At 35.9% G+C, this 22,104-nt stretch overlaps 1 pseudogene; it reads left to right on the forward strand.

Moving 5' to 3' along the window:
* Positions 1-12,902: 12,902 nt before the first annotated feature.
* On the forward strand, positions 12,903-21,718 carry LOC110784664 (protein WHAT'S THIS FACTOR 1, chloroplastic-like; annotated as a pseudogene).
* Positions 21,719-22,104: the final 386 nt, after the last annotated feature.

The following is a 22,104-nucleotide window of genomic DNA, read 5'->3' on the forward strand; positions in this document are numbered from 1 at the left end:
ATTTTTTGTCTTGGAGTTCACCTCTTCACCTTGGGATGGTAATTTATGAAAAGTAAATCGGTCTTCTTAATCAAAGTCATTAAACTTTTAGTGACTTGCATATACAAGACATGAGGGGGTAGTAAGGGAGGATTATTTTCAGCACATTATTATGACTGAACAATTTGTTTTAGTCAAGGGCATGTTTTGAGTGAAGGTAATGCTTGATGCGTATTTAGAATGGACAGCGCGTTTTGGGGAGTGTTTAAAATGGACTTTTAAATAAGGGGTAAAAAAAAGAAAAGAAATGGAATATGGGGTAAAGGTGGGATGGATTGGTGGAGTACAGACATCCCAATCCAAATCCAACATGGCATTACTGCCCTTTTAGTTTGCCACGTTGTACTCGTAGTTGAGTACTTTAAAAAAAAAAATTGGTCGATTGGAACGGGATAAGAGACAAACCTGAGGCCAAATATGGTGGATAAGATCATATGGGAGGTTAAAGAATACTAAAAAAAAAAAATTCGGAATTCAAATGTTTTTGGTAACAGAAAAGGAGAATTCTGGCCAGGAGTAATGTTATTCAAGTGGCTTTTGCGAATAAATATAGTCTATTCTTGATTAATTTGGAAAAGGAGTTGTTATTTGATTTGGATGCTATTTTTAAGAAGGAACGTATTATTTGGGCTCAGAAAGTGGGTATAAACTGGCGAAAGTTTGGGGACTATAACACTAAATTTTTTCACTTATTAGCTAAAATTAGGAAAAGTAGGGGTAAGATTCTTATTTTAAAGAGTGATGATGGCACAGATTCTAATGAGCTAAAACGTATGGCAGTTTGTTTTTTCAAACAAATCTTTTAAACTAGGAATACTTCTAGTAGTTTAGGTAATTATTTTATTGAATCGGCCGATTACTATGGAAGAAGTGAAGTTTAATTTGTTCTCGATGGATCCTATAAAAAATCTGGGACCAGATGGAATACAACCTGTTTTTTTCCAGAAATTTTAGGGGGAAATGGGGAGTAGTATAACTAAGTTTTGCTCTTCTTGTTTCCAAAATTCTACTATTCCCCAGGAGATTAAGATTCTTTCATTACTTGAATTCCAAAAGTTGATACTCCAAAGATAATGTCGGATTTTAGACCGATAGGGTTATGTAACACGATTTATAAACTAATTATTAAAATTATTTTTTCCCGGTTTAGGCCCATATTGAATAAAATAATCATTCCTTTACAATCAAGTTTTATTAAGGGTAGAGGCATCGAGGACAACGTCATTGTTGTGAAAGAAGTGACCCATTTGTTTCATAAGAGTAGAAAAGGAAAAAACATAATGGCCCTAAAACTAGATTTAACTAAAGCTTATGATAGCTTAGAATGGAGTTTTATTCGGCATACTTTAATTAGTTTCAATTTCACTATCCACCTAATTAGGCTAATTATGAATTGTATTACTTCGTCTCGAATTACTGTTCTCTGGAATGGTGAGTTGACAGATAGTTTTTGTCCTTCTAGAGGCATCGCCAGGGTGATCATCTTTCCTCGTATATTTTTGTTCTTCGCTTAGATAGACTTTCCACTTTAATCGAATATAGGGTAAATAATGGGAGTTGGAAACTTTTGCGTGATACTAAGAATATTAATTGATCTCATGTTTTTTATGTTGATGATGTCTTTTTATTTGGTAATACGACTATAGATAATATGAATGTTATCCTGGACACCATTAAGGAATTTAACTTTATGTCGGGTCTAGATATCAACAAGAAGAAATCCTCCCCTATCTTCCCGGTTCATATGAATCACAGTCTTCGTAATTCCATCTCCTCCATTTATGGGTTTAGAACCACTACCACTTTTGGAAAATATATTGGGGTGGATATTCGACCTAATAAACTCAAAATTAGCAACTTCATGGGCCTTTTAGATAAAACTTTGGAGAGAATTAGAGGGTGGCATCTAAACTTTTAAATATGGAAGGTCGTTGTACTTTGATTAAGTCAGTTTTAAATACGTATTCTTTATATTCTATGTCAACTTCCTTGCTTCCAATAAGTGTTACTAATAGCATAGAGAAGAGAACTAGGAAATTCTTGTGGAATTAAGTCGACAGAAGTGGTTATTTAGCCCATACTTCTTGGGGCACGGTTAATAAGCCAATGGGGGAAGGAGGTCTGGGTATTAGACGTCTTAAGTAGTGGAATTATTCTTTCATGGCTAAATTAGGTTGAAAGATGTTGACCACTCCCGATAAGCTTTGGGTTAGAATTTTTAATGAGAAATATTCGAAGCGATCATCTTTTCTAGACTGTATCCCGGGGTCTCATCATTCCCCGGCGTAGATAGATATTTTGCAAGGTCGTCCTTTGTTACAAAAAGGTTTAATTGTTGGGATTAGGAATGGGAAGTCTACTTCTCTGTGGTACCATCATTGGGTGGGCCCAGCCCCGCTGTATACTTTGATTACTACTGAATTCCCGGACTCGATAGCTCATTGGTTTGTTAGTGATATTATTCGAAAAGGCAACTGAAATATATAGAGAATTAAACGTTATTTACCAGATCATATTTGCAAACTAATTGTTGATGTCCCTCTATCGACTAACCGAAATCAGGAGGATTTTATTCGATGGGTTGCTACCAGTAATGACCAGTTTAGTGTTAAATCAACCTACTTTCTTCTCACTCATTCTAATCTTAACATTCACAGTACTAATCAGATCAACTGGAAGTTGACAGGCGAAATTCGTATTGCCTAATCAAAGATAAACCTAAGTCCACTAACAAGATAGCAAGGGAAGTAGGGATCGTATCCACAGGGAAACATGCGTTCTTTCTATTACTAAAACTAAGGTCTAGACTATTAGGAAAGAAAGTTGGTTGATTTGTAAATTAAAACTACGACAATAACAAAACAAGGAGGAATTCAGATATTAAAAAGTCTGGGGCATAGGTTCACCAATGAACAACAATCCAGGATGATAATCAATATTAATAATCAATAAAACAGTCAATTAGACTAACATGCTCTCTCGAATCGATACTAATCATAGACTTAGAATTAACGGGCTCTCGCTACGTATTAATCCCAATTCTACCTATTGAAACAAGCCTAAACATCAAATTGCATCACTCGAATCTTAACTTGATATTGATAGACTAATACAATTAGACCTGCGCAAATCCAATCGCATAGTAAATGAAAACAATCAATAGGAATTAACCAATAATACCAACAATCAACAATATTAATTATCCCTTCATATTAGTTCATGGATTCCCAAAACCCTAGAATGAAACTACTCATGCATACTTGAAACAACCAATGCAAACATATTAATTGAAAACATGATTCAAACAAAGTAATAAAGCAAGGTAAGAATTAATACCTAAACAAAGAATGGACGAGTAAATGAAAAATCGGAACTTTGATTAAAAATAAACTAAGTGTTTGATAGTAATTTGGGAGAATAAAAACAAGCACTAAAATAAAATAAGTGTTTAAAACTAGGAAATAAGATGTCTATAATAAACCAAGGGCTTAGTATTTATAGTCATGCCCAAAGAAAACGATTAAAAACGGGAAAAGAAACTATTCCGCGCGTCCAGAAGTTGTCGTCGCCCGATCGGGCAGACGCTAGCCCGATTGGGCTTTTGGCTCGTAAACAAGTCGATCGGGCAGAAATCCGCCCGATCGGGTGCCCATCCGCCCGATCGGGTAGCCATTCGCCGATCAGGCGCGCGTACAAACTGCACGATCCTCTATCTTCAAAACACCATATCTACTTCGTTATACGTCAGAATAAGGTGAGTGACCACTCGTTGGAAAGATCTTGAAGTCTAGAATCCAACCCAATTGGAATCGCTTAATTTAACGTTGTAGAACTTAAGTTACGATCAAAAGAGTAGACAATTGTTGGTTATCTACTTCTTCCACTATTCGCTTTGCTTGAAAACACTTCCAACTCAATGTTTGTGCTCTCGAAAGTACATAATCTCTTGTATTGATTCAAATTAGTAGGAAATGCACACAAATATGCTAATTACTACAATGATGAACCTGAAACTACAAACACACTACAAGGAGCACATTAGTAGTAAAAATCGCTACGAAGAGCCCATTTGAGATCAAAAAGTACTAAGGGATAGGGGTAAAACACAATAAAATATGAAAATATCAGAAGTCCATATGGAAACTCAAAGTGTATTTTAAATATAAAATGCTGATATGGAATTGCTGCCATTAAATAATTCAGTTGCTAAAAAACTTTCCAACATTCTAGACATCATTTCTCCAACCTGTTCAAGGTGTAGACATACGTCATAAAGCCATATTTACTTATTTAGAGATTGTTGGGAGTCATGGATTATCTGGAACTTTATTTTTCAACGACTAAGGAACAACTTAAAGTTCGATTTGGGTTCCTTCTTTAGTCTGGGCTGGAAAGATTGGCTTCATTTTAATTTAACTCAAGATTCAGATTGGAAAATTATTTACTGTGTAGCAATGTGGCATATCTGGATTTCAACAAATAAGACAGTTTTTGAGCAGAAAATGAAGAAACCATTCTTGGTTTATAACTCTTTTTATGTCGATTATGTTTCTACTAAACAAATTTTGCAGGGTAAAGAGGCTGTGATTCCGAAGCTGCCTCAAATAGCTTGGACTCCACCAGAGTTTGACTATTTGAAGCTTAATGTGGATGGTAGTTGGCAAGGCCAGAATGAAGCAGGGGGAGGGCGATTTGAAGAGGTGTCTCTGGAAACTGGTACATGGGATTCTCGAGCAAGTTTAATGCTATAACCCTTTTGGCTGCTGAGCTTTATGCGGTTCGTGAAGGTTTGATGATGGCAGTGGACTACGACATTCAGAACTTGGAAATAGAAACAGACGCCCTCTTCATTGTCAGATTGCTGGGAAAGTTAGATGACACTTATCATCACGAGTTATCACTAGTAATTAATGATGTTGCTTGCTTGACAACTCGGTTTAAGTCACTTGTTTTCAAACATATTCCGAGAGCTAGTAACAAAGTAGCTCATTGCCTTGCGCAATATGCTTTGTGTTAGGTTATGAAAAATATAAACAATATATTTCATGCAGAAAAACCATAAAGCCATGAATCCAAATTAATTGCCGCATAGTCAATTAATTAACATAATTAGGATACATACAATATGATGCGTGCCTTCCCTAGCTACTCCCGAACCGAACAAGAACAAGTTTAAGACTCCAAATGTCGCCCCTCCGTAGATAGTCCACATCACGTTCGGATCCGCCTTAGATTCAATTAACTAGAATATTATCTAAGGTTTTATGTTTATTCGGAAAGCTTAATTATTAATTTAGGCAAATTATTAAATTCCCACTTGAACTTAATCTATGTAAATACTTATTGAATTTTCATATAAATTGTGATTATGAACCACGTATTTATAGGGTGGAAATAACGGAATTAGAATTCTACTAGGATTCCAATAACTAAATCCATTAGGATTCTAGTTAAATTAAATCATTAGAAATTAATGTTTAATAATACACCTAAGTGTTTCAGATTTAACAAAAGCATTCAATTTGAGTAGAATTAGGAAAACGAGATTAAGCAAGCAATCCTAAACGACCAAGGCTTTGGTCGTACGAAGCCTCACAACCACGCAACCCATGAGGGGCGCTGGTGCTCGGCTCGGCCCCAGTGATGGGCGCTGGCCAGCAAGCACGCGGCCCATGATGTTGGGCGCTGCTTTGCTCGGCCTGCCTTGCTAACTGCTCGCGCGCGCGGGCTTGCTTGGCGCTGGGCATTGGGCGCTGGGCCTGGCATTCGCGCTGGGCCTTGCGTCTCGCAAGCTCGTCCGTCGATCGTTTCGTACGTCGCGCTTCCGATTCGTTTTCCAATTCCGGAATTCATTTCCGAGTCGAACAATATTTCTGATTTCGGCAATATTTCCATTTCCGGTAATATTTCCGATTTCGGCAATATTTTCGTTTCCGGCAAAATTTCCGATTCCGGCAATATTTCTATTTCGGATAATATTTTCCGATACATACCATGTTTCCGTTTCCGGCAACATCTACGACTTGGATAATATTTATATTTCCTTCATGATCCATATTTCCGTTTCCGGCAATATCATCATTTCTGGAGTATTCATATTTTCCCTTTTGACGATTTCAGCTCCCACTGGAACCGAGATCCCTTGTTTCCGAATGTTCATAAATAGAGTAGTTAATTCACTTAAATACTTGATCCGTACACGTACTATTTGTGTGACCCTAGGGGTTCAGTCAAGAGTAAGTCTTGGATTAATATTATTAATTCCACTCGAACTAAAGCGGCCTCTAGCTAGGCATACAACTCACTTGATCTCACTGAATTATTAACTTGCATAATTAATTAATACTGAACCGCATTTATTAGACTTAGCATTGAATTCATACTTGGACCAAGGGCATTATTTCCTTCAGTCTCCCACTTGTCCTTAGGGACAAGTGTGCATTGTCTAATTCCTTTGTCGCTTGATGCTTGCTCATGAACATAAGGTAAGAGTAGTCATCCTTTGTAATACCCCGAATTTTCAAAACTTGAATAATTATGCCTAATTACTTTTATTTAGCTTAAAATCGTTTTAAATCCTTAATTCGAACATTATTTTAATTAACAAAGTTTTCTTTCGCTTGAATTTTTAATATTGTTACGCGATTTATATTTTTTTCAGATTTTATAATTTAATTTCAGATTTACGAGCTTAATCTACTTTTTAAATATTAATTATTTCATAATTTATTCGGATTTTTAAAAAGTTTCGGAACGTTTTTATTTTATTCGAAAACTAAATTTATTTTCCGTTAACGATATATTTTACTAAGGAATTTCAAAACTTGTTAAAGATTTCTTTTTCCAATCCCAAAAAAAAATAGCAATAAAATTCTGCAAATTTGTCCAACATTGCATATTTACCAAAATGCCCTTTGACTCCATTGTAAACCTAGTCAAATCTTCTTTCTCTCCTCCTCTGCCGTGTAAACCATGGAGCTTGCCATCTATATCACCTAATTAGCTCTAGCCTTGCTGATTCATTCACCTAAAATCACTAGACCTCATTACTCATCACCTACTCTCCTCTATTTCTTACAATTGTCAACTTGAACTTTTACAATTTGGATCATCAGTTACGTAAGTAGGCAACTTCTCATTTCTATAAATAATTCCTCAATTTGTCAAGAAATCTGCTCAATCAAACATCCTCAATTTCAGTTTTCACCATTGAAAATCATGAAGCTTTTCACCATTTTTAATACCTTTATTTATGCTTTGAACCACCACCACCACCACAACCACCATCGAACCACCGTCTGAAAACAACCACCTCACGCCCTCTGTCGGAGTTCACCTTCCAGTTACGTGCCGCCCAGGTCTCGGCCACCTTCAACCGACAACCACCCCCACACCCCTCGCCTTTCTCTCCCCCCTCACTCGACCTCCTCTGCCTTTAAGCCCAGCCACCAGCACTGTCGTGCTTCCGCGACGCTCCACCTCCCCTCCATTGCTGTTTCGCCACCACAAAACCAACCACCATCATCACCCCTAAATACTCCGGCGAGCTATTGCACCGCCGCCCAGAACCGCCTCAAGTCACCACCGCCAATCCCCTGTTTCCTCTCTGTTTCGCACACCCCCACCACCCTCCACTCGTTACCCTGCCGTTGCAAACCACCATCACCATCGCCGGTGAATTTTCGGAACGAATGTGTGTGGTTGCACCGCCCAAACTCCAAGACGCCGCACCCGCCTCCCTTTCGTCCTCCCCTGTTCCTTCGTGCCCCTGCTTCGTTCGTGCCCTGCTCCCCTACTTCTGTTTCCAACTACCCAGGAACAAAGTTCCACTCAAATTACTCCATTGGTCAGCCCATTATCAAGAGTTGGGCCCAATTTATTTGAGTAAGTTGTACCCATCATCTATTTTTCAGAATTTTTCACTCATAATAAAAACTCACGTTTTAGAAAAAAAAGAATGCCTTTAAATTATTGATTTTAAGAAAATAAGTTATTAGCTTCACTTAAAAATTATAAAATAAAAATAAAATAATATTTCTTGGAAATCTATTTATGACATTATTGATTTTAAATTATTTATTATTTTATTAGTAATTCAACAATTTAATACTTTGAAAGAAATCGGACTTGAATCTCAGGAAGAACGGTCCATCGAACAAGGAATATAAACTACGGTTGAGGTAACATCTATTGCTAACACCCACAATCCCCTTATGAAATGTGTTTTATGAATTTATGAAATATGTTTATAATGATGTGTTTTTAATTGGATTGTGGGATATGAATTGTGTTTATAAAGTGTATTTTATGCATGATGATATTCAAATGTGTTTATGAATGATTTTATAAGAATGACGAGTTACGAATAAGATACGAAACATGATAAATACAAGTGTAACAGGTTCAGCCAGTTAGTGGGGTTACTATTTCTAGGTCGTGCACGTACCGCCGTACCGCGGGACACCCAACAAGGGAGAGTGCTCCTTGAGGGTTACCGCAAGCTAAATAAAGAAACTAATTAGGTACGGGCGTGTGTCCAACAAGGGAGAGTGCTCCGTGAGGACTATCGCAAGGTGGGAGACGTCCCGCAAGGCTAACTTGTCAGTTACCAAGTAATATGAAGGTTTTATGAAAGATAATGGGAATTACTAAAGTTTCAAGTTATAAATGATGTTTATTATGATGCTTTGTGAAAGTGATTTACTATATTCTATTCTCCCTGTTTGCAAATTAAATAAAATGAATTAAAATGAGTTTACGTTGTTAGGGTAGTATGTTACTGGGCCTCGGCTCACGATGTTGCTTTTGTTTTAGGTACGAAGAAGATCATGGGATGCCTTAGAGTGAGGATAGCACCATCAAATTCACGATCGATGTTTAGTAAAGATAACTATGTCATTAGTAATAAAGGGATGTATTAATTAAACTCTAAGTTTGATTTCATGATTTGAGTTAGATTTTAATATTTATCTTTAATCAATGTTAGGAATATTTATTAAAGTTCATTTAGATTTCGATGTAAATATTAAAGAATTAATCAAAGTGAAGTATAATTACTGTTACTCAATAGTAGTCAGTAAATTTAAAAAGGTTATGTCGCCTTGTATTTCCCACGAGGGAGATACGTCATGTGACGCTCCGACTAAATTAGGGTTTCCGCTACTAATTAAAGATAATTAACCTAAATAATGGTGTTTAGAAGTCGTGGTGTTACATCCTTATTATGTCCAGAGGTACTTCTCGGTTTCAGAGTTCAACTGATTAAATAAACAGATAATCATTGCCTATGATTCATCTGAGCACGGCCATGCATTTTTCAGTTTCTAGCTCTCCGAGTGGCCTTGTACAACTTTCAGCATCTCATCCCGATTTATGGGAGGAAAATCTCAATCTTGTTTAGACTTCGTTTGATAGGTGATTACCTGAGCGTTTCCGTTATAGTCTCCTTTTACGAGGCGACGGTTGACAACGTCAAAGTAACTAGTTCTCAAACAAGTAATCTCAAATCACTCAGGTATTGAGGATTAGTGTCTAATAATATAATGAAATTTACTTATGACATATTTTCATCTCTTACAGTAAAGTTTCATAGGTCTTTCCAATACTAGTCTTCTCAAGTAAGTATCTATGCAAATGATTGCGACATTGCCATGTCCACATAGTTCAAGAAACAAAACTACTAGTCATCTGGCATTCTAGTCGTCTAGTGTTTTCTATGCGTCCATCTTTATAGAAAACTTCCGACCAGGGACCTTTTTCAAATTTTGACATTCGAGTTCACTTGATAGACATTTCTTAGTCATAGGAATGGTCCTGACAGTCCATCTTGAATATATTGTCAAATTTGAAAGGACTCATCATTTAATATTAAACCAAGATTAAATGGAATATGAAAATACATTTCATATATGATGAATGTTCAACCCCAATGTTTTACAACCATGGGCCTCAAACTCATCTTTAAAACAATTAATGGAATTCAAAACTATGTTTGACTTCCAGTGCCACAATGTGAGTGTTGTATTTCATTTGTTGCATAGGTTTAGTTATCATGCTTTGCCAATCTTAATATCCTTTTTCATCGAATGTCCTTTTTCTCCCGGTGAATCTTTAGTATTTTTTATTTTTTTAAAAATGTTTAATAATAAAACTTAAAAAAATGGAGAAAAAATATTTGTTGTAGCTATCAATCCTTTTAGAAACTTAATTGTAGTCCCTATCTCTATGAATTATTTGCAAAAAAAAGTACTTTGTATTGATTAATTTAAATAAGGAATAATTTTCAAAACTTTTTAGCAACATAGTTACACTCCTTTTAGAAACTTAATTGTAGCCCATATCTTTATGCATTATTTGCAAAAAAAGTACTTCGTATTGATTAATTTAAATAAGGAATAATTTCCAAAACTTTTTAACAACATAGTTACACTTCTTTGTATTATATTAATTTAATAATAACTTAAAATTCTTTTGTCTTACGAAAAATGAATGTGTCGTATCTTCAAAAAAATTACGTAATAAAATTAATAATTTCAGTAAAGAAATAAGCTGTAATAGGGGTGAAAAAGGGGAAACGAAAAAGTTGCGAAAAGAGTAAATATGAGAAACTATTTATATAGAACTTAAAGAAAAAAGATATTGGCATCTTGTTACCTTATACTGAAAGTAAATATGAGTACACTTATTTTAAGAAATTTAAGTTTGGATACATTTATTTAACTTAAGGCTCTATTCGACTTATTTTGTCTGAACTTATATTATTTGAACTTACCTGAACTTATTTTCTCCGAAAAGGACTGAAAAAAACTTATTTTTCCTGAACTTACATTAACTGAACTTAATTAAACTTAACTGAACAAATCTGAACTTATTTTGTCTGAAATAAGTCAAAATAAGTCGAACATAACTTATAAGGTTTTTTTTTTAAAAAACAAAATAACTATCAAAGAACCTTTTATATTTATAAAAAAGTTATATTAAGTTCAGATATAATTTTAGATAAGATAAGCTAAGAAAATAACTGAAAAATCTGGGGAATAAAAAAAAACCCGAAATTAATTTAAAACTGATTGCAAAATCAACTTCTTTGATTTTGCGCACGATATGAATTTTCATTCCAAAATTATTTAGGTGATCAATTTTGTAACAAAAACATTTGGCCAAGATAAGTGAGAAAATTTTAAGAAATTAAGATAAGAACTTAACATAAAAATATTGAGTTATTTTTGTAGAAAATACTACACAGTTAGAGTTACCAAAATTAAAATTTTAATGAAATACAGAGTAGTTCATTTAGCAAAGGGACATTTTTTACTTTTGATTTTTCATTCTAAATTATTTGGTGATGATTTTGTAAGGAAAACAATAATTTGGCCGACATAAATGGGGAAATTTTATGTAAGAAGGAAAAGAGGGGATTAATAATATTATTGACTTATTATTATAGAAAATACTAAATTTACCAAAAATAAATTTTCATGAAATATTTGATTTAACAAAGTCAATTTTTTACTTTTAATTAGATGATTTCTAAAAAAAAATTAAGATATTTCCTCAAAAAATATATATTTATGATTACTTACTTTTATCAAAATAATAATTAAATGATATGAAATATTTTTCAAAAAAATTATATTACCATAAATAACATAATAATATTTACCAAAAGAATTAATAAAATGGAACTTATTACAGAGTATTAAAATATGTCTTTATTTACACATTATAAAACTTAGCCACAAAGCGTAAGAATGAACCTTAATTTTTATGAATTTTAAAAGTAATTTTCAATAATGACTTAAATATTAGCAAAGAAAATTTGAATATACGTGATACTATAGGTTATGAATCGTTATTTCATTTAAATATGTTATAACTATTTCATTAAAAAGTTACTATTAAATTCTAGGTTGGTATGTTTATATTTTGTGATTTGATTATAAAATTGTACAAACATTTTTGGAAATGTTTTTCATATTTCAATTTTACGGAAAATTAAAATAATTAAATATATGAAATATAAAAAAATCAAACATTTCATTCTATGGTTTTGAATTGCAGTTGAATTATAATACCAATTCATAATTCAACTTAATTTTGTTTTATTTTATGTCTAATAAAAATCAAGTGGTATATGAAAAATTCATCTAAGAAATATATTTTGTTTTTTAAAGTTTTCTTTAAATAGTTGTCAAACTTTTAAAAGTATTAATAATATTTACGGATTATTAATCATCGTACTTTGTACGGGTCCTAAACTTATGACACTAAAAAAACATTAATATTACAATATTTTTAACATACAAGATGATATGGATTTGATATACTTCGTTTTTTCATTATGACCATTGTAATTATTCCATTAAAACGTTATTAAATACTAGGTTTGTTCATCATTATATTTTTTATTTGATTGAAATATTGTAATAAAATTTTTGGAAAATTTTTGTATATATATTAATTTTTGTGATAATGCAATATAATAAATCAAACATTTTAGTATATGGTTTTGAACTGCAGTTCAATGATAGCATTCAATCTATATCATTTAACTTAATTTTTTTAATTATTTATTTAGGGAAAACTAAATCAATTGGTGTTGGTGAACTCATTTCCGAAATATATTTTATTTTATTAACTTTTCTGAAAATAATTATTAAATTATTAAAGTATTACATAAAAATATTTACAGAGTAGTAATCACCGTGCGTTGCACAAGTACTAATCTAATTATTTTTATATTCATTGGTGGTCCCTCCCATATTTTCTTCTCACATAGTGGGAAAATATAAGAGGGTACATCATGCACCCAGGGTGCATGGTAGTTTTTAAGAACTTTATTTCATTTTTTTAGGGTTTGTAAAATGACGATGTGTTTGCACTTTGCACTACTGGTATGTTTCCCATTTGTCGTTACTTATAGGAGTGTCAATTCGGACAAACGAATCGGGTTTGGGTTAAAACGAGTTCATTTGGCTATCGGGTCAGATTGGTTAGGGTTGAAAAATTAACGGATCAGTTCGGGTTCGGGTTGGTTGGCACGGGTTCATATCGGGTCGGGTTCATGTCGGTTCGTGTTAATATCGGGTCGGGTTCATATTGGGTCGGGGTATAATTGGGTCGGGTCATATTGGGTCGATTTGTAAACAGGGTTGTATCGGGTTGTATCGGGTCGGATGTATATCGGGTTAGATGCATATCAGGTCAGATGCATATCGGGTCGGGACGGGTCGGGTCAGATTATAATCGGGTCGGGTTGGAGCGCGTCCGATTGTGAACGGGTTTAGCCGGGTTGTAACAGGTTCATATCATATCAGGTAGGGTTCATATCAGGTTGGGTTCATGTCTGGTCAGGTCAATTCGGATACAAATTATAAACAATATTGGGTTATTACTAAAATCACTATTTTCAATACGTTTATATTATAATATGGATGTCTTAATTAAGAGACAAGGGCGGTAACTAAATTTTAAAAGTTTTAAAATTTGAAGACCAGTAGAGTTAGTGAGTATATAGTATATGACTTAGTTTTATCATAGACAACGATAAACTAATGATTAATACTTAGTAGAATTTATCACTTCGTATTCATGAAATATGCATTTATTGATGAATTAATAACTAATAAAGTAGTAATTAATAATCGATAATGATGAACTAATACGTAATGAATTTGTAAAGTTTGAAAATACAAGTTTAACGTATATTCATATTGGTTTAAACAACAACGAGACTAACATGTTCAACAACGAAACGAGACAAACAAGTTCAATTGTTATTGAATTGAATGATGTCGATTTAGTTATGCATATAGATTTCTCAGGGTCTTTGTCCATCGTCCATCATTTTCTCAACGCCTCCCAAAGCACGTCCAGATCAATATTACGTCCTAAAACTATAATATAGTTTACTTATTCCAGAGGTTAGTTTTATAGGACGTGATAATTATTGCTTAGATGGATGATATGGATTATGGATGTTGGTTTTGCTACCTAAGAGAGAGCCGCACAGATCCGGTGTGAAAACATTATGACAGTGTCAGTTATCATAAATTTTATAGTTTATTACGAAGTATTTTTTGATGTAAACTGTTAGCCTAATTTTTAATTTATTATCTTTCTTATCTTGACATTAATTTATAAAAATGTTCTAGTCTATAGTACAACTTTTAATTTGAAGCAAATAAAATGTGTTATGGTTGTCTTGTAGTTTGGGGTAGACGTGTTATAAACGGTTTGAATTAAACGGGTTACGGATTGTAAACGGTTCGGGTTGAAACAGTTCGGGTTGTAAACGGTTCGAGTTGCAACAGTTCAGGTTGTAAACGGTCTGGGTTGAAACAGTTCGGGTTGTAAACAGTCCGGGTAGAAACAGTTCGGATTGTAAACGGTCCGGGTTGAAACAGTTCGGGTTGTGAATGGGTTTTTCCCGGGTTGAAACGGTACGGATTGAAACAAATCGGGTCATTAACGGTTTTTGGGTCTTTTCGGTTTGGGTAGAAACGGTTCGGGTTGCCGCATGACAGTTTGTTATCGGGTATCGGATCTTAATCGGTTTAATATTTTCGAGACAATTCGAGTTGAATATTATCGGATCGGATCGAGTTTCGGGTTCCATCTCACAAATTATTAACGGTGTGAGTTCTTAATAATCGGATTAACCCAACGCTTTCAAACGATTCGGGTTGAGAAGTGACAGCTCTAGTTACTCATCATTAGTTCATTTAGTTTTTATTCCTTTTCTAAAACCCTTTCTTCTTCAACAACTCAATCTTAAACGCTGCATGGCTGCACCCTTAAAATCTATAGAGAACGTGTTCTGGTGATTTAATTGCAATAATTGTAATCTATTCAACAATATCAAAAGAAACTAATCAACAAACTCAAATCCACCAAACAATTCAATGGAAAAAGTTTCTACAACATTGTGAATCCAAAAACCCACCAAATTCAAGTTCGTCAAATGACAACGAGCGAAAAGAGTACAAGATAGGAGCAAGAAGAAGCGAGTCCACGACCTCGAAATCGTCACTGAAAAATGGAAAATCTTCCACAAAATCCACCATTTAATGGAGGTAACCAAAGCTGAACCTGAACATGTTATTTCAATTCGATATCTTGAGCAAGAACGCCGTCAAATTAACCTTCCTAAACCCCACAAATTATCCGATTTCCTTCAAAAATTTCCGAAATCGTTTGATTTGTATAAGGATCGTAATGGGACTTTGTGGGTCAGAATGACCCAGGACGCGGAGGATTTGATTGAGGAGGAGGACAGAGAAATTCAGGAGCGTTCTGATAAAGTGGCGGAGTTTGTGACTAGGGCTCATTTTAGGAGGGATATGGGGTTAGCATTTGATTTTAGGGACAATTGGGTGCATAGTTATCCTAGTCTTTTTAGGTTAGCTAAGTCTGAGGCAGAGGATGAGGCAGAGGATAGTGGTGTTGATCATGAGTTTTTAGAGCTGGTTGGTTGGAAAAATGAGTGGGCAATTACTGAATTAGAGAAAAGAAGTGGGAATTTTAGTGGAGATGAGCTGAATTTGCATTTTCCAGGGAAGCTTTCTTTGGCATTTTCTATGAAGTTTCCGCCGAATTTTAAGGTGTTTAGGATTGGTGGGACTCTAGAGAATTTTCAGAAGAGGGAGTATTTATCCCCTTATGCTTGTTAAAGTGACACAAATTTAGGAGGAAACGGCTTAGCCTTTTCGTATATTATTATCAACATATATATAATACACAGTACACAATCCTAACACCACATAAACTCCTAAGGCATAACCTATGTATAATAGTAAACATAACATATTACATATACTGGAATTCTAGATACACTATGATTCCTAATACTCCCCCTCAAGTTTGAGCATGTAAATTACGGATGCCTAACTTGCGTAACAAAAAACCAAATTGTTGTCGTCCAAGGGCTTTCGTCAGAATGTCTGCCAATTGATGACCAGTGGGAACATATGCCTTAGAGAGATTACCCTTTAACAACTCATCACGGACAAAGTGACAGTCCACCTCAATATGCTTAGTACGATCATGAAAGACTGGATTCTTAGCAATATGAAGAGCAGATTGACTATCACAGAACAACGTCATAGGCCTAGAATGCAGAATACCGAGGGAGTGAAGCAAAGATTTCAACCATTTTAACTCACAAGTAGCAACAGCCATGGCACGATATTCAGCTTCAGCAGACGAACGAGACACAGTAGGTTTCTTTTTAGTCTTCCAAGAAATCAGAGACCTTCCCAAAAACACCAAATAACCAGACAATGACCGCCTAGTTAAGGGACAAGCAGCCCAATCACTGTCACAATAAACAGTCAAACACATATCTGCCATAGGACGTAACAAAATGCCTTGTCCTGGACTACCCTTCAAGTAACGTAACACACGTAATGCGGCATCCCATGTTGCACTTGAGGATCACTTAAAAACTGTGCAAGAGTATGCACCGAATAACTCAACTCAGGTCGAGTAATAGACAAATATACGAGACGTCCTACCAACCGACGATATTGGTCTGGATGGGCAAAAGAATCACCAGTAGCATAAGCAAGGCGGTGATTTTGCTCCATCGGAGTGTGAATAGGCTTACAACCCAACATTCCTGCTTCAGTCAAAATATCCAGGGAGTACTTTCGTTGACATAAAAAATATACCATCAGGGCCACGAGAAACCTCAATGCCCAAAAAATATTTCAGAGTACCTAGATCTTTCATGTAAAAGCAGGTGTTCAAATATTCTTTGAAACGAACTATGGCATCATGAGAATTGCCAGCAATAACTAAATCGTCAACATAAATAAGAACATGCAGAATGATATTCCCTTGAATATAACTGAATAATGAATAATATGCATATGAAGATTTGAAACCAAATGCCCTTAAAGCACTAGACAACTTAGCAAACCATTGTCTGGGAGCCTGTTTTAAGCCATATAATGACTTACGCAACCTACAGACCTTCCCAGGAACTGGATGACTATATCCTGGTGGGAATTGCATATATATAAACTTCTTCCTCCAAATCACCGTGTAGGAAGGCATTATGAACATCCATTTGATGTAACTCCCAATTTAGTGACACAACAACAACAAGAAACAAGCGAACTGTACCCATTTTTGCTACAGGTGCAAAAGTCTCATTGTAGTAAATACCTTCAACTTGCCAATTACCAAAGACTACCAAACGCCCTTTAAGGTGTTCTACCTTCGACTTGTCGGTATATTTAATTTTATACACCCAACCACTACCAATAGCTCTCTTACCAAGAGGAAGGTCCTCTACTGTCCATGTACCACTACTCTCAAGAGCATCAATCTCCTCTTGCATTGCCTGACGCCAACCTGGATGTTTCATAGCTTCTTTAAAAGAGGGTGGTTCCTTCCCTTTTGTAATAGTCGTTAGAAAACTATTATGCTTTTCAAAAAATTTATCATAATCAACATAACAAGCTATATGAAAGGGAGTACCTGAGGAACGTGACAAAGGAGGAAGAGCAGTTGATGTAGAGGGGTCTATATTTTTTACAATGACTGTATTAGTAACAAAACCACGAAGCGTAGTCGACGGAATTTTAATACGATTACCACGACCAAGCGATTCACCCACATTAGACCTAACATTGTCTATCGGACTCCCCCTTAAACTAAGAGGCGTTGAAGCATCACACTCGAATTCACCAATACGCACAAACGAGGAAGGAGAGGAGGGAACAATACCCTTGCTTATATCAACACAGCTGGATAGAGTAGGTGTCGCAACATTGTGAGGCACCTGACTGGTCGAGGCAGCAGCCTGGTTAGGCACTGTACTGCTCATGGCAGCAGCATTGTTGGGCACTGCATGGGTACTTGCAGCAGTTCCAGCGCCAGTAGGCACATGCACACTAGCTTGCCCTGATTGTCGTGGCCTACGGGTGTATACCTGGACAGCAGGCACCTTGCCTTGGCTTGTGTTGTCGCTGCTAGCAAGATGACCTTGGCTTGTGTTGTTGCTGCCAGGAAAACCCATCAGAAGCAGTAGGTGACGCATCAGGCACACCAAAATTAAAAGGAACTTCGTCGTCGTCATCCCAAACTAGTGGTTGACTAAAAAATCTTTCCCATAAGACACGTTGAGCATCAGGTAGTGACTCTAACCATGGAAATTTATCTTCCACAAATTGAACATCACGACTCACAAAAAAATCATTTGTCTCTAATTCATAAAGACGCCAACCCTTTTTACCGAAAGGATAACCAACAAAGATGCATTTGCGAGACCTAGAATCAAACTTGTCTTTAACACGAGGCCTATTAGCAGCATTACACAAACATCCAAACACACGTATACTGTCATACGAAGGTTTTTGACCAAACAAACACTCATGTGGTGTCTTTCCATTCAAAACAGGAGTAGGAGTCCGATTAATGAGATGAACTGCAGTTAGAACACATTCTCCCCAAAAAAAATTCGGCAACTTAGCCTGGAACCATAGGGCACGGGAAACATTCCAAATATGACGATGTTTTCTTTCGACTCTACCATTTTTTTGGGCCGTATCAACACAACTAGTTTGATGCAATATTCCTTTTTGTGCAAAGAATGATTTTAAACTCAAAAATTCTTGCCCATTGTCACTTCGCACTATCTTGATTTTTTTTTTCTGAAACTGAGTTTTACCATTACACAAAAATCTTGAATTAATTTCCCAACTTCGTATTTTCCAACCATTAAAAGAAATCCAAGTAGCACGAGAATAATCATCAACTATGGTAAGGAAGAAACGAGCATCGCAACTAGACACCATTTTGTTCGGACCCCAAATATCACAATGAATTAAATCAAAAACACCAGATGCTTTATTCATACTTAAAGGAAAAGAGTTACGAGGTTGTTTCCCCTTAAAACAAATTTCACAATCAAATGAACAACTAGTACTACTACTACTACCACTAGCTACGCCAGGAAAGGAAGACACTACTTGCATTGACGGGTGTCCAAGTCGCTTATGCCACATAACACTAGCATCTGAAACTACCACTTTGTTTGCCCGAAGACTCTGAGCACGAACTGGACGATGAATATAGACCCCATTACACTGCAACCCCGTTCCAATCAGGTTCCTCAAAGTGTGGTCCTGAATAGTACATAGCTTGTTAGTGAAAAGACAAATATATTTTTGTTGTTCTAATAATTGGGAAACAGAAAGAAAATTACAAGTGAGGTCAGGAACAAAAAGAACATTGTCTAAAATGAGACCACCACTTAGCTCAATTCGTCCTTCTTTTGTAGCCGTAGCATGCTTACCATTCGGCAAACCAACAGGTGAAGAAAAATCACATAAGCTAGTAAATAAATGTATATTACCGGACATGTTATTTGATGCTCCGGTATCAATAATCCACTCATCAGAATTATACGTACCAGTTAACTTATTGTCGGTTGAGGAAGATGCCTTTCTCGAGCGTTTGAGTGCATCCATGAGTTGTGCCCACTGTGCATCGGACAATGTAGGGACACTAGAACGATCCGAAGCACCAATATCACTACTACCAGACACGTGACCACCATCTGCAACACCTGCAAAGTTGGCAGCCCCACGGCCACCACCAGTACCGCGGCCACCTCCACGGCCCCTGCGGCCACGACCACCAGGACGCTTGTCGGGCCAACCAATTAACTCATATAATCTCTCCTTCAAGTGGCCTTTAGCCCCATAGTGACTGCATACTCTAGGCTCAGTACTAACATTTTCATCCCTTCCAGATGCAATACCAGAAGTAGAAAAACTAACCACACCTGTTTGAGAGGCCTCACTAGCCTCCGATACAGTCTGCTTACGTTCATCTGAAACTACCTTAGCATACGCAACATTCAAAGATGGAAGAGGATCCATCATCAATAATGTTGACACAACACTACCAAACTTCCTAGAGTCTAGACCAATGCAGACCTGATGTAACATAGAAGCATCTTGAAGTCTAGCATACTCAGCAGCAGCAGAACAAGAACAAACTGGTAATTTGAAATAACTAGACAAGTCATTATGTGATTTATTTAATTCTCCATAATAGACAGTCACCGACCTACCTCTCTGTTTGCAATCAGAAATTGCATGCTTCAATTCAAGTATACGCGGACCATTACCAATAGAGTATGTAACTCTTAATTCATCCCATAAAGTTTTAGCAAGAAGAGGAAGGATCATGGTCGATCTAATAGATTCATCAAGCGTATTAAAAATCCAAGCAACTAACATAGAATTCACAATACCCCAATGAACGTAATCCGGAGATGTAGCATCCGGGACTGCAATCGTGCCATCAATAAATCCTAACTTGTTCTTAGCACGCAAATTATTACGAAGAGAACTAGACCACTCCTCATAATTATTATTCTTTAACAATATGGGACTAATAACCGTACCTGTGCCTTCACTCGGATGAAGATAGTACTCAGTGAAAGGCTCATAGCGAGGAACAATTGAACCTGATGTCTTATTCTTAGGGTCTTCACTGTCTACCATTGTGACAGCAACAATAGTTCACAACACAACAGGTAGAAAAGACATCAGAAGCAATGAACAGCAGGAGATTGCACCAAATTATCCAACAGCAATGGTACACAAACGAGCATAGCACAAATAATCTGGCGCTAAACACACAGCAACGGAATTACGAATCAAGATTATTGACCAAGCGCCCAAGAACCTTACCATAGTATAACAACAGCAGTGCCCAAAGAGATCGGAAATCACAGCACTTCACCGCACCAGCCCTTGCGCTATAACAGCAAGAAAGCACGCACCAACGTACTTTACTAGACCAGGGATAAAAAACAGAAGCAGCGTGCACAAGATCTGAATCAAGAAACACCTTGACAAGAAGAACGTTTCTCACCAAAAAACAAAATTTAATTTATGTAGGATTGTGTTTAGAAAACAAAGATAAATTTATTTCTCTAGATTAGAGAGGTTGTGATACCATGTTAAAGTGACACAAATTTAGGAAGAAACGGCTTAGCCTTTTCGTATATTATTATCAACATATATATAATACACAATACACAATCCTAACACCACATAAACTCCTAAAGCATAACCTATGTATAATAGGAAACCTAACATATTACATATACTGGAATTCTAGATACACTATGATTCCTAATAATGCTGATGCTCGAGGGCTTGAAGTAGGATCACAAGAGTTTGATAAACGAGCAATTGCGGTTATGCATGAATTGCTTAGTTTTACACTTGAGAAGAAGCTGGTGACTGATCATTTGACTCATTTTCGACGTGAACTTGTGGTGCCGCAGAAGTTGATGAGGTTGTTGTTGAAACATTTCGATATTTTTTATGTTTCAGAGAGAGGGAAGAGGTTTCATGTGCTTTTAAATGAGGCTTATAACGGGCAGGAGTTGATTGAGAAATGCCCCTTGGTTCTTTGGAAGAAAAAGGTTATAAATCTAATTGGTTATAGAGGGAAGAAGAAGAAGCCTGCTACTTTCGATGAATTTTCTGACGTTGAGGATAAGGACTTGTTCAAGAGTGATTCTGATGATGAGAGGCTCCAAATGAACTTAGAGCATGAGTATACAATGGATGGTTTAGATGATGATGTGCTTGCAGATGATGTTGAGATGGATATTGAGGAAGTTTCTAGGGCTTATAAGGATTCTTAACCATCACCCAGTACTGTTTACATTCTATTCAAAATGGATGATTCTCGACTTCATGTTAATTTTTTGCAAGATCAAACTTCCTAACTAGCATTTTCTGTTTAAACGTGACTTAGGGATATACTGTGTATTCTTTTGATTGCAACTGGAGAAAGTTGTTGAAGACTTGAGGGTTTAGTGCATTGAGCTGCTCAAATTCTCTGGTATCTACTATCTAGAACTTAGTAGTGTAAAGTCTTTCCTCTTTGCCTTTTTAATGAACAAAACCAATAAGGTCTCCTACTTATATTGTTATATTGTTATCTTGTTTCCTGGCTTATAATCTGTTATTCTAAATGTCTGTGTTTCCAGATACTCAGTATAAATATGCAAATGCTTTTATGATGTTT

This window comes from Spinacia oleracea, chromosome 4, assembly GCF_020520425.1.
Source record: "Spinacia oleracea cultivar Varoflay chromosome 4, BTI_SOV_V1, whole genome shotgun sequence".
In the NCBI taxonomy this organism is placed as follows: Eukaryota; Viridiplantae; Streptophyta; class Magnoliopsida; order Caryophyllales; family Amaranthaceae; genus Spinacia; species Spinacia oleracea.